A 14,766-nucleotide genomic window follows, 5' to 3' on the forward strand; every position below is an offset into this window, starting at 1 on the left:
GTGCGCGCGCATCCTGCAAGCGGTCACATTAACGGGTCGCACATCACTTTCTGTACGCCTAAATCAGGGATCCCAGACTGTGTTCTAAAAGAACTGGATAAATGTCCCGCGAAAAACTGACAAGAACATGGCACTCTTTTCTACAGTTTTACGATACTAATCGTTTTCTAGTTCCTTATGATATCTGTGTTATTAGCCACGATTTAAAATTCAAATAATCGCTGAATAAAAGAAAATTTTCTAACTTTTAAAACTTGCATTCGCGTTCAAAATTAACAAAGTTTTTCATCAGGGTATATGGGTTCTTAAAACGTTCCGTCAGAGGATAAGCGTGGGAACTCATAGTCGAGATGCAACTTACTTCTCCAGAACTCTTCCGCCAAAGCTGAGTCTTGAGTTTGCTTTCCCTAATATTGATTTCAGGTATCCGTTCAGCTTCATATTGGTTCTTACTTTTAACAGTAAACATTTACTCGACACGAATACTCTTCAAGTTCCACATTAACCTTGTAACTCTATAGTATCAGGTTCCTTCTCTCGATTGCAGACATTACCTTGTATTAGGTTAGTGCATAAATTTGTAGAGTTTTTCCACAAGTGTAATAAACACGACACACGTACATAACAAAGACTTTAATCACCAATAATATACCTGCTACACTATTTACAACACTCTGTCAACGCTGGAGCTAAGTTTTCGATTCCGCGCCTGCGGAAATCACGTGGTCTGGAGGCGAAAACCGCGTCGAGTCATGTTCGGAGCGCATTTTCATCTAGAAATAAAGTTCCTTGACGGTTGCTCGACAAGGAGCGGAAAGGTGGAAAATCTGAGGGCCCAAGGTGAATAAGGTGGGTGCGGAATGACTTTCCGACCCAACTCACGCATAGTGTTTGTTGTCAGTCTAGCAGAATGCGGGCGGGCGCTGTGGTGGAACAGCGCCACTCCGCTCACGTCTCCCTGGTCGCTGCTCCCGGACTGCCGTCTGCAAGACGTCTCAGTTGTCGACAATATACTGTATGTCAGCAGTGACGGTTACACCTCAGTGAAGCAATTCGTAATGTACCGCACCGCCACCGTTCCACCACAGGCATAACATTATGTTTTGTGGATCCGCGCAGATCGTTTGGGCTCGACTATTCCTTTCTTTTCCTTATATTAGCACAAAGGCACTATTTCTCGTCACCAGTAACGATACAGTACAGGAATAATCGGCACTGTTGACGAGCCAACTGATGGCGAGGAAGCCCAGTTGCAGATATAGGCACCTGCTGATTTGTATGATTTTGGCTTAGAGCATGCGGATTCCATTCGCCCGATTTTTGAACCTTCCACATTGCATGCAAATGTTCCACGATGTTGGAATGACCACAATTCATCACATTTGTCAATTGTCGAGTACACTGACTAGGATTATGGTCAATTAATGCCTTTAAATGATCTCCATCAAACGCCGAAAGTGTTCCTGAACGTGGAGAATCAGTAATGTCAAAACTATCAACCTCGAAAAGAGAAAACCATTTTCTTGCCGTGCTCTGTCCAATAGCATGACCCCCGTACATGGCGCGAATGTTCCTGCCTACATCCGCTGCTGTCACCCCTCTATCGAACAGAGATAGAAGAATATGTCGGAAATGTTCCGATTTGGTCAGTCAGCAGTGCATTTTCTAACTTCCACAGCTAGACTCCCAATCTCGAAACGACAAAATGATAACAGCATAGCAACACACTAAACAAAAGCACTACGAAATTATGAAGGAACCTAATAATTATTTACATTTGACGAGATCTGCCATTTATTACACCAAGTAAAATTTTATTCCGTGTCTTTCAAAACCTCCATACGATCATCCGACGAAGATACTTTCCATGACAATAGCATCGTCAGCGAACGATCTTACAGTGCTACTAATCGTTACTGATAACACCTGCGTATGTTGGGAATATTCGAGTTTCTAAACCGCTTGCTTGCGGCTCTTCGTTTGTGTTGAAGCTTAGTCGTGCAGTAAAACATACTGCATTCTATCATTCAAATACTCGCCAGCCAGTTACTTAACTGTGTAGACGCTCCTTACAATTGGATCGCGGTGATTAGACGACGATGTGCTAAATGTCGAACGGACTTTGGAAATGCAGTGAGACGGAACCTAGCTGATCACTGGCATATGGCGTGCGCAGGAAGGTCTTTTCTTAACGAGTAATCCGTGTTTCTCGTGAGTGTTTTCTGCCGAGTCCGTGCCGGTTAGATTTTCTGCAAGAACGTTATCAATTTAGAGACTGAATGACGTTCTACGATCCTGCAACATCTCACCTCGAACAGGAACTGTGACGTCGAGGCCAGCTCTGTCCAGCTACGTATAGCCACCGTCGTCGCTCACTGCCGCCACCATCAGTGGGGCTGCAACCGTCGCCTCAAAAGATGAGCAGTCAACACATTCTGACGGCAACTGTGGGAGAGTCGTTAACACTCGTGGCTGCTACAGCATAGGAGCGTCGCCTTAGATAAGTGTGTGGGATGTCGGGAGAGCAGCCACAGCTGCCTGCAACACGTCGGGGGCAGCGAGCGACCACGACGGGTCGCCGTGGGACTTGGGCGCGTATGCTCGCCAAACTTTCAACACGAGTCAGGTTAAGGTGCTACGCGGATTTAAGTGTAGAAGAGTTCCGCGATTTCTGAGCACTTAGAACGACGTTCCGAGTACCAACAGCTTAGGAGTATGTTTCGGTACGAAATAGATGCCACTGCAGCTGGCAAACTTCGCATTATGCAACATTATTTGGTCCTTGTACCCAGTTGTAGCTATTCTACCATTATTATATTATAGGCTATAGAAGATAGCCGATATGACAGCTGGGCTGTGTAACCTTTCGAGGGCAGCTTTCACGCATATCGGAGCTCTTCTGTGATCTGGTTATTGCGGTAGCCGACCGGACACAGTTTAGAAACCTGGAGTAAATCGTAAAAATTGTGCTTTCGAGCTTCTGAGGACAGCAGAGCAGGCACGCATAAGAGCGGCCGCTTCGACGCTGGTGGCGGCTGCAGTCGTAGCAAGTGGAAGCGTCCCACCAGCCGGCTGCCGCCTCTCCTCGAGCAGGTGGCCCCACGTCTCTCCCCCGGGGATCACCGGCAGCAGCGACGCCCCGCCAGCGATGCGCAACGGCCTCTCAGCCTGCCTCCGTACCGAGGGCACCTCAGGGCCGTCTTCTACATCTACATGGATACTCTGCAAATAACATTCAAGTGCCTGGCAGAGGGTTCATCGAACCACCTTCACAATTCTCTACTATTCCAATCTCGTATAGCGCGCAGAAAGAATGAACCACTATATCTTTCCGTACGAGCTCTGATTTCCCTTGTTTTATCGTGGTGATCGTTCCTCCCTATGTATGTCGGTGCCAACAAAATATTTTCGCATTCGGAGGAGAAAGCTGGTGATTGGAATTTCGTAAGAAGATTCCGCCACAGCGAAAAACGCCTTTCTTTTAATGTTATCGAGCCAAAATCCTGTATCCTTTCTGTGACACTCTCTCCCATATTTCGCGAGAATACAAAACGTGCTGCCGTTCTTTGAATTTTTTCGATGTACTCCGTCAGTCCTATCTGGTAAGGGTCCCACACCGCGCAGCAGTATTCTAAAACAGGACGGACAAGCGTAGTGTAGGCAGTCTTCTTAGTAGATCTGTTACATTTTGTAAGTGTCCTGCCAATAAAACGCAGTCTTTGGTCAACCTTCCCCACAACATTTTCTGTGTTCCTTCCAATTTAAGTTGTTCGTAATTGTAATACCGAGGTATTTAGTTGAATTTACGGCTTGTAGATTTAAATGATTTATCGTGTAACTGAAGTTTAACGAGTTCCTTTTAGCACTCATGTGGATGACTTCACACACCTCCGAAAATCTGGAAAACCATTCGCAGCGGAAGTCGACGTGTAATTTCAACGATGGCCTAACAGGCGTTATGGAAATTATGAATGTGCTCCACCTTGAGATCGGACCAAACTCCTGCAGCTTGTGAACAAAGACGGACGAAAGGCGCGCCCGGCGACCAGAGCAGACCAGAGCAGAGCAGAGCAGTGGGCAGAAGCCGCCAGAGTCGGGAACACGGCAGCGCCGTGGCCACCGACGAGGAGGAGGAGGAGGAGGAGGAGGCAGGCATTGCTGGATGTTTCACTGATCGCTAACTTACACGTATGTTTAACTTAAACCTACAAAAATATAACCGCCAGCTTTAAACGCGTTTTTCTCCAAACTGTACTTTTCAAATTGGTGGAAACCTAACATCAGAACCGTACATACCATTTGATCGTAATTTGATGCCGACATTCTAGTTTCAGCTCTCAATCGGCGTACATAACCGTTTTGTGATATGTACCAAAGTCTAGTTTTGTTACGCGCCTTTGTCCCTATTTTTTCGGCGAAGACAATGACACCTGATTCAACACATCACCGTTTTGTTAGAACTTAATATTTTTGAATTATCTTATGTATGTTGCTAGAAAATATATTGCAAATGAAGTGTACAAAATTATTTTGTTATAGATCCAACGGGGGCCCTTAGGTAATTCCCGCCTTTGAAACACGTTCAGGCTGCAAGGGCTTTTTCCACCTTGCAGAGCGCTAACACGGAGCGTTCGACACGAAAATGATTTCTTAAACACAAAGGTATAACGAATAAACCTGTCATCACACTAAGCATTACTTTCTATTTTACTAGTAAGGAAAGATCTCGAAAATCTCCAATTTTTCATGCCCTCAAACACGGCTACCTCTTTCACTGTGTAAAACCGACATTCCTACAGTTATCTTTCTAATTAACGTACACTGAAGAGGGGAAAAAAATGGTATAGTAGTGCGTATTCAACTACAGAGATATGTAAACAGGAAGAAAGAGGCAGCTTACGGCGCTGTGGCGCGGCAACGCATATACAGGGTGGTCCATTGGTAGTGATCGGGCCAAATATCTCACGAAATAAGCGTCAAACGAAAAAACTACAAAGAACGAAACTTGTCAAGCTTGAAGGGGGAAACCAGATGGCGCTATGGATGGCCCGCTAGATGGCGCTGCCATACGTCAAACGGATATCCACTGCGTTTCTTGAAATAGGAACCCCCATTCTTATTACATATTCGTGTAGTACGTAAAGAAATATGAACGTTTTAGTTGGACCACTTTTTTCGCTTCGTAATAGATGGCGCTGTAATAGTCTCAAACACATGGCTCACAATTTTAGACGAACTGTTGGTAACAGGTAGGTTTTTTAAATTAAAATACAGAACGTAGGTACGTTTGAACATTTTATTTCGGTTGTTTCAATGTGACACATGTACCTTTGTGAACTTATCATTTCTATGAACGCATGCTGTTATAGCGTGATTACCTATAAATACCACATTAATGCAATAAATGCTCAAAATTATGTCCGTCAACCTCAATGCATATGGCAATAGGTGTAGCGACATTCCTCTCAACAGCGAGTAGTTCGCCTTCCGTAATGTTCGCACATGCATTGGCAATGCGCTGACGCATGTTGTCAGGTGTTCTCGGTGGATCACGATGGCAAATATCCTTCAACTTTCCCCGCGGAAAGAAATCCGTGGACATCACAGCCGGTGATCGTGCGGGCCATGGTACGGTGCTCCGACGACCAATCCACCAGTCATGAAATATGCTATTCAGTACCGCTTCAACCGCAGGTGAGCTGTGTGCCGCACATCCATCAAGTTGGAAGGACATCGCCATTTTGTCATGCAGTGAAACATCTTGTAGTAACATCGGTAGAACATTACGTAGGAAATCAGCATACATTGCACCATTTACATTGCCATCGATAAAGTGGGGGCCAATTATCCTTCCTCCCATAATGCCGCACCATACACTAACCCGCCAAGGTCGCTGATGTTACACTTGACGCAGCCATCGTGGATTTTCCGTTGCCCAATACTGCATGTTATGCCGGTTTACGTTACCGCTGTTGGTGAATGACGCTTCGTCGCTAAATAGAACGCGTGCAAAAAATCTGTCATCGTCCCGTAATTTCTCTTGTGCGCTGTGGCAGAACTGTACACGACGTTCAAAGTCGTCGCCATGCAATTCCTGGTGCACAGAAATATGGTACGGGTGCAATCGATGTTGATGTAGCATTCCCAACACCGACGTTTTTGAGATTCCCGATTCTCGCGCAATTTGTCTGCTACTGATGTGCGGATTAGCCGCGACAGTAGCTATAACACCTACTTGGGCATCATCATTTGTTGCAGGTCGTGGTTGACGTTTGACATGTGGCTGAACACTTCCTGTTTCCTTAAATAACGTAACTATCTGGCGAACGGTCCGGCAATACGTGTGATCTGGACGATGATGTTGTCCACGATACCGAGCAGCATACATAGCTCACGCCCGTTGGGCATTTTGATCACAATAGCCATACATCAACACGATATCGACCTTTTCCGCAATTGGTAAACGGTCCATTTTAACACGGGTAATGTATCACGAAGCAAATGCCGTCCGCACTGGCGGAATGTTACGTGATAGCACGTACTTATGTGTTTGTGACTATTACAGCGCCATCTATCATAAAGCGCAAAAAGTGGTTGAACTAAAACATTCATATTTCTTTAGGTACTACACGAATATGTAATTAAAAATGCGGGTTCCTTTTTCCCGTACGAGTGTACCGTGAATATCAGCAATCCGGTAAAACATCAAATCTCCGACATCGGTGCGGCCGGAAAAACGTCATGGAAGAAGACCCTTCCCCAAAGTGTCGGCGTGCGACCCACTCGACGAAACATCATCGATATGGGCTTTCGGAGCCGAAAGCCCACTGGTGTGTCCTTTGCTGGACGACACAAAGCTTGACGTCTCGTCTGGGCCCGTAAATACCGACATTGGACTGTTGATGACTGGAAACATGTTGCCAGGTCGGTTGAGTCTCGTTTCCGATTATATCGAGCGGATGGACGTGTACGGGTATGGAGACAACCTCACGAATCCAAGGACGCTGCATGTCAGCAGGGGACTGTTCGAGCTGGTGGAAGTTCTGTAATGGTGTGGGGCGTGTGCAGCTGGAATGATATGGGACCTCTGATACAGCTAGATACGGCTGACAGGTGACACGTGCGTAAGCATCCTGTCTGATCACCTGCCTCCAGTCATGTCCATTGTGCATTTCGACGGACTCGGGCAATTGCACCAGGACAATGCCACACCTCACACGTTCAGAATTGCTACAAAGCGCCTCCAGGACCACTGTTCTAAGTATAAACACTTCCGCTGGCCACCAAACTCCCCAGACATAACGTTATTGAGCCTATCTGGGATGCCTTGCAACGCACTGTTCAGAAGAGATCTGCAACCCCTCGATCTCTTACGAATTTATGGATAGCCGTGCAGGATTTGTGGTGTCAGTTCCCTCCGGCACTACTTCAAACATCAGTCGAGGCCGTGCCACGTCGTGTCGCTGCACTTTAGCGTGCTGGCGGGGGCCCTGCACGATATAGGGCAGGTGTACCGGTTTCTTTGGCTCTTCAGTGTAGCTGTGATATGAGAGTATTATTCATTTAGTGAGGACTTTTTCACTGTTAATTTGGGTGAAAACAGTATTAGGATAGGTTAAACGGTTCCCGACATACCGGACCTGAGCAGCTTCGGTGAATCACCGCGTAGTTTCCAGTGTGTGTCGGCTCCCGCATCCTCTAGCCTGAAGATGGGCGTCGTTCCGTCGAAACAGATAACACTTGGGCTAGCAAACAGTGAGTGGCTAACCGGTGTGCAAGCAATTTTTCGCGAAGGAAGCTGGCGGTAGTGGTGCCTTACGTAAGGCGGCTGACAGGTGGTGTCGTCTGTGAAAGTGGGCGCCGGCGTGTCCTTGGACAGGTGCGGCCTCACGTGACGGGCGCGGGAAGTAGCCTGGCCTGGCCGGCCTGCCGCAGCGCGGCGGATGTCTCGCAGCCGGCCACAGCGGGGACCACTTCAGAGGCGGCGCGAGGGCCCCACCCCGGTGCAAGAAGAATCTAGCCTCAGCTGTTTACACACCGGAGCCGACTGGGCGCACAATGCAGTCCTCGATTTGCAACTCGAGTCACGCTGTCCTTCCCTGAAGTCACAGTCGAGTGATCCAGTACAATGCTTATTTCCCAGCGACGCAACGAAGAGAACTGACAACCATTGAATACCGGTGGCGCACGTTGAGAGTTGAATATTCACATGTAAGAAAGGACCGCAATCAGCCGCAGAAGCCGTAATTTACTGCACGTGTAGATTTCGACTACAGCATAATCATCATCGGCGCTAGAATGCGAAAACAGAAAGCATCGAGGACAGGCAAAAATTTTGTATATAACGCAGCCATACGAGTTCGTGTAAGCGGGAACATAGCCATAAAATATAAGTACCAGAACAGTCATACGGACGTAAGCACGTCAGAGCATAGACATTTGACAAAAGGTTCTTTTGCTACATTGAAAATACGGTCCGGAATGTTTTTATTCTAATTGATTATAAGATTCGAATAGCATTTTCGGTGAATATTCTTACAAAATATGTGTTCTTTTTATGTAGTTAAAGCTTAAAAATCACCAAGTTGGTCACGTGAAGGAAAACGCGGGGTTATTTATTGGCTCATGCTCTGCTGATGTCAGAGGCTACGCGTAAGACGAAGCTGTACTTGTGTTGAAGAAGTGTTAGGACAACTTACTATTATTTTTTCGTATTTTTTCTGCAATCAGTTTTGTTATTTAGTGGTGGAAAACGCATTTACAACTTTCAAGTACCAACTGAAAGAGATTTTGTGAAGGTCGACAATGGAACCTTCCGAAAGTTGATGCATTTATGGTCTTTTCGTTCTTCAAAGACAACCCAGATTTTTATGCTCCGGGAATGAGAAACGTGAGAACGGCATTGCGTGGCGGCCGTGGCAAAAGCAAAAATTAGGGAATCTGGAACTGGACTATTTGCTCGGATGATGCTGAAAGGGTTTTCCAGGGAACCTTGTGAAAGCTTGCACAATAAAACACAGTTGCAACTTTCTCATTCAGCGACCGGAAAGTTATGTCTATAAAATATACAGCTAACACAGAAGAACCTCACAATGTCTGTTGCTCTACTGCGTACTTAACCGCCGCTGCTGCTGCTGCTGCTGCTGCTGCTCAAACACTATAATTTTTAAATGCTTAATCAGGACCAACTTTCATTTTATCATAATGCCCTGGTCTTATTAAATTTCCTGGTACGTTCAAATCAATGTTCAATTTTTCTCTTTGTCAAAGTCGTACAGCTTTACACCATACAACGACTTGTTTGGGAGGAATTATGTGGTCTGAGATTGTTAAGGGGATTGTTTCTTCATAGTACGAGCTGCATCACGCATAAAACACTATCATGGAATTCACCTGAAATTGAAAATAGGCATTCAAATGTAATATGATACAGAATTTGATGGTCTTATACAACTGTATTTTATACATTTTAAGCGAAGAGAGCGAAGGGAAAAGATCTTGCTCCGAATGAGCATCGATCTTCCGAACACTGCATTAGAAGCCCAGAACGCCACCTTTCATACTAGAAGCGGCGTGTGGATTTGGAGTCTCTACTTACATCGCTATGATCCTCGCAGAAATAAACAAAAGTGGTGACCACTATCTCACTTGCATCCCTACGAGTAAGTTGTAACGGGGTTTTACTCGTGTTCTCATTCTTTGAAACACTCAAAAACAACTTTCCAGGAGTTTTTATTGATGAATTTGCACAAGATGGTACCATTTGTAAACCATTTTCCGAAACGTGAATCCCAAACCAAGACACAACTGTGAATAAAGTTTACAGCAGTAGGGGGCAGGGTGCTAGCCAGCGACGTCACAGGTATCACGTGATTCAAAAGGAGCGTTTCAGCGGGCTTTCAACTTACTTGATTATCATTTCCTTTCCTTAAATTAAAAAAAAAATACTGATATTCACGAGGAAAAAAGGCATGCTGTGTGAGTAAAATGACAATGAACGTTTGAAGTCTATTTCCAGGAAACAGTCAAATACACTACTGACGCTAACATTTATGTTACAGCCTGCACAGACAGTGAGATACGAGTCATTGAGGACTTGTAGTGCCTGCGCTCTATTGGAAGTATACATCCTAGAAGCTACAGCTCCACTTTATTGAACACCATAACATCTTAAAATACAACATATCTGGAATATGCAAATTACATAATGAATATACACTGTCCACTGACATTAACGTCACCACCTGAATAGCCACTTCCTGCAGCCCGGACCACTGCGAGACGCGCAGGAAGAGCCTGGGAAGTAAGCCATGCCGTGTCGTGGCCAGGATCTACGGCGCGGGCAGCCCGTGGGGTTGGCTTCACGGATTCTATTTTGGATTTAAATCCAGAGAGTTTAGTGGCCAGCGGAGTACAGTGAACTCATCCTGATGCTCTACGAACCACGCTCATACGCTGTGACTTCGGTGGTAAGGAAAAAAAAAACTGCATGTGGGGGTTGCATGATCCCCAAGGACACATACGTACTTGTGATGATCCTTAATGCCTTCCAAATGACGAGTCCCCCCAGGCAATGCCAGTAAAACATTCTCCATACCATAACGCTTCCTTCTGGTTTGCTTCAGACGTCCGCTAGAGCATAAAACGTGATTCACAGGACAAGGTCACCCTTCGTGGATATCCCGCTGCTCTACTGGCGTTCAAATTGCAGTCACCGCCGCCTATGAGAAGCAGCTAGCACGGGTGCAAGGAACGGCGTCTGCTGCGGAGGCCCGTACCCAGCCATGGTCACTGAACGGCCGTCGAGCAGACACAATCACTGACCCCCTCGTTTCACCTGGGCCGTCACTTGCTCAGCAGCTGCACATCTCTTTATCCGTACACATCTCCGAAGCCTATGGCGTGTCGCGCATCACAGTTGCCTCTGCGCCGGTTCGAGACAGCGCAATATTTCCGTGCACGGTATACTTTAACCGTGGCCGCACGCCAACAGTTTAAAAACTTTGCCGTTCCGGACATGCTTCCACCGGTGCCCTTCTGAACGTCAGATAAATTGCTCCGTTTCCACATTACGAGAGTGATAGGCACCTGCAACAAGCCAGGCAACGGTGCTGCTCCAGCCAGTCCCTGCTAGCTGGCATGCGGAATCGAAGGAGTGTGATAGCCGTGCACTCGGTCACAATTTGTCTCTATACGGGTGCAAATTTTACGTGCTTAACAAAAAGGACAGGTGGCATCGAGCCTGTTGTCGAACTGAGTGGTCTTACAGCGCGCCCTTGCCATTCTATTCGTGCACACGTCTATTCCGCGTCCCCTGTTATCACGTCACAGGAGGGCTGAGAAAACAAACACCTTTTGCTGCTTCGGATCAAGTTCAGATTTCGTCGTATGTCTCAGAGCGGTCCCTAGTGGTTCCAGCCTCCATGCTATGGCAAAAACTGCAGCCACGCTATACTCCAAAGATGGGTCGAAAACATTCGATTAGGTTGATGGCCCTCAATGTCCTTAGAGTAGGGCTGAATCGTCCGGGGGTGTCAGCAAAGTCAAAGGCTTTTAAGAAGTCGTTCTGTTGCTCACTACATTGACAACTGTCGTCTCCGACTGCGAAATGTGTGGCAATCAACGCCCCCGAGGATTAGGGTTGGTTTCAATGACGCCCTTTATGCCACCACCTAAGGTGGGTGTCCAATTCTGAGCGACAGTGTGTCACAAATGTTTTCCTTGGCCACCCATAAGAAAACGGCGTAATTTCGATGCTAGCCGTCGCTGTTCTGGCCTATGTCGCAGAGGCGTCAAAAGAAGTGGTGAAATGTGGGTAAAATGGGATGTGACGATCTTACCATCGAGCGACACGTTAACGTTGACGTTCAGCATAATTGTGGTGAAACTTTGCGACAATGTCACATTATTAACCCACCTTACACGTGGCACGAATTTCCGAGTTCTGGCCCTTTCTTCACATGCGCCGCCACCTCGCTAAGGGTGACATCGTAGGGCGGCACGCTTCCCCACCATTAAGAGGCACCTTTGGGCCAAATTTCAAACTTCTGTATCACAATGGGAGACAATTATGTAGTTTCGACAAAGCTATTCTTTGATTGTGTTGCACAGTGTACGTCCCGTGTGACGAGTGGTGAAGCTTAAAATGTGAAATGACACAGTAGAAAGGGTTCTACGCACGAGTTCGTATGTTCTGTTTTGAGAAAGGACTTCAAATTCTTTGACAGTAAACAATAGAACTGGAGTAACAATAGGGAACGCACATTGGCCGGCCGCTGTGGCCGAGCGGTTCTAGGCGGTTCAGTCCGGAACCGCGCTCCTGCTACGGTCGCAGGTTCGAATCCTGCCTCCGACATCGATGTGCTTGATGTCGTTAGGTTAGTTAGGTTTAAGTAGTTCTAAGTCTAGGGGACTGATGACCTCAGATGTTAAGTCCCATAGTGCTTAGAGCCATTTGAACCATTTGAAAGCACAGTGCAGTATAGTTTATACTTGTCATGAGCAGTCACTTGTGTTAAGTACAGGCTGTCTCAGCGGAACCAGTACCGATGGACTGAAACAGGCCTGGGCTGTGATCGCCGCATATGCTTCGGCCCGTTGCTCGGACGCGCCGGAAAATGGATCAGCCTTAGCTCAACCGAGTGGTCTTGGAAAAAAAAAAGTCCGAGAGAATCATTCCACCATTTAGCACTTTACTTCGATCTGTCGCTAACATCTGCCAACACAACAGCACGAAAACTCGGACTGAAATATTACGAAGTAACTGAAGAGCACTGACTAACAAATTCAGACACTGTTACCCGACTTAACTGGAAATTGCAGTCTGTCCAAATATGAAGCGGTCGATCCTCAAATGGGATCTGAAAACATGCTGGGCAGTGCAAGGGCGCACACCGTTGGTCTCCAGCTGCCTCCGTCGACAGCTGTGTCAGCAGGTACTGCGCAGCACTATTCCCGCACTTCTTTCCACGTCCGCTACCCACCAGTCAGCTGCTACAGGGAGAGGAACGGGTCAGACCGCAGCCCTCCTCGCCACTACTGACCCTGTAGGAGCAGTAGCTTCAAGCTACCCCTATAAATCTCTACTGCTATGCACACACATTTTTTTTTTTACGCATGTCTGTGCAAGAACTACTCCTAGCACCCATACCACTGCATGACCGCTACAGAATGGATCGAGTGTTTATTCCCTCTGCAAGGCTATTTAGGTAGGTACTTGATGACTTGTATCTTTCTTTTCGACTACATTGTTATGAAATATAGTTACACTATTTTGGCAATTACTGGCATTGCTCCACCGCCCCCTGCTACTGTAGTCACATTATTTCGTCTCTCTTTTCCGTGTATTAGGACGTCGATACTTTCGTCTCTGCCACCCAGTACTGTCACGCTGTTACGCCTGCAGTGTAATATTTAAACCCCTTGTTTAGCACTGGAGGGTAATCATAGTACGTCCTGCGTTAGGCTTATTACGATGGCTCCTTGTATGTGCGAGGACAAGAAATCGGTGTTTCGTAGCGATTTTGAGTTATATTACGATAAACATGTATTTTAATGAGTTATACACACAATTTAGATGTGGCAATATTTAATTTGTGTTTCCAAAGAGTCAGACATCATGCAGTGTATTATGATAAGCCGTATTTTCTGAGATATTGACTCTAACATTGTCTTTGGACACCTTACATTTCTCACTGTTACTGTCTTTGGTCATGTTTATAAGCTGTAGGCTACATGTTGTTCTGTAATTTAAATAATATTTTTGGTAATAAAATCACCTTGTTCTTTCCTTCCTTCCATAATAACACGTACGTGCGCGTGTCTTTTTGTTGTAGTGGGCTACAGGTCCTAAAATGGTGCTTGAGAACTTTTCTAAATCATTCATTATATACTCTGAGGGTGTGTTGTGGGTAAACTTAATTAGTTAAATTCAGCCTGTCTGTCTGTTTACCTTACACGTATTTTTCCGCAATTATAAACTAGGTCTGGGTAGTTTCACAACATCGAATACTAGCCCTACGCTCTCACATGTTAACTGTTATTAGTTGTTGAAATCTATTTTTTGAGAACATACCTTAGTATTTTTGCCTCTAATTTGTTGAATATGCTTATATTTGGAAATTAAAGTGTGGATTCTTTTACAATGGAGACATTTTTTCTTGTAATACTATGACATGAAGCACTTTTTTTCAGGTTTTTGCAATACTGTGACATCAAACACCGATTTTCATATATTAACCTCAAGCAGAAATGTAAAGCTCGCACTTTTTCGCGCTTCTGACATATTATGCAGATATTTTAGATTTCTTCAACATCGTAAATGTGGAAAAATAATCAATTTACTACCCTGACACGTTTTCTAATTGTGCAGCAATATACTGGAGGCAGTACGAGATAGTGCTCTAAAAATCGAACTTCCCCTCAAAGAGCTGTGTAAAAATTACATTTTCCACTTTGCTCACGTATTCTGCAGACTGTTTGGAATTTCTTCTACATCTTAGATGCGGGAAATAATTAATTTACATCTCTGTTGCATTTTTAATTGCAATATTGTGACATCTTATTAACTGATTTGATTCTACAGCTATTTCTCATGTATTAACCTCAACTAATCCGTCAATACTGGGTAAAAACCTAGCACTTTTTCCGTTGCCGACGTATTTTCTCGATGTTTTAGAATAATGTAACATTCTAGCTGTGGAAAATAATTAGGACTCAGACGTGTCTTTCGCTGTACAGCCTTCTGTTTGTAGCAGTGAGAACTAC

This window comes from Schistocerca cancellata, chromosome 7 (genome assembly GCF_023864275.1).
Source record: "Schistocerca cancellata isolate TAMUIC-IGC-003103 chromosome 7, iqSchCanc2.1, whole genome shotgun sequence".
Lineage (NCBI taxonomy): Eukaryota > Metazoa > Arthropoda > Insecta > Orthoptera > Acrididae > Schistocerca > Schistocerca cancellata.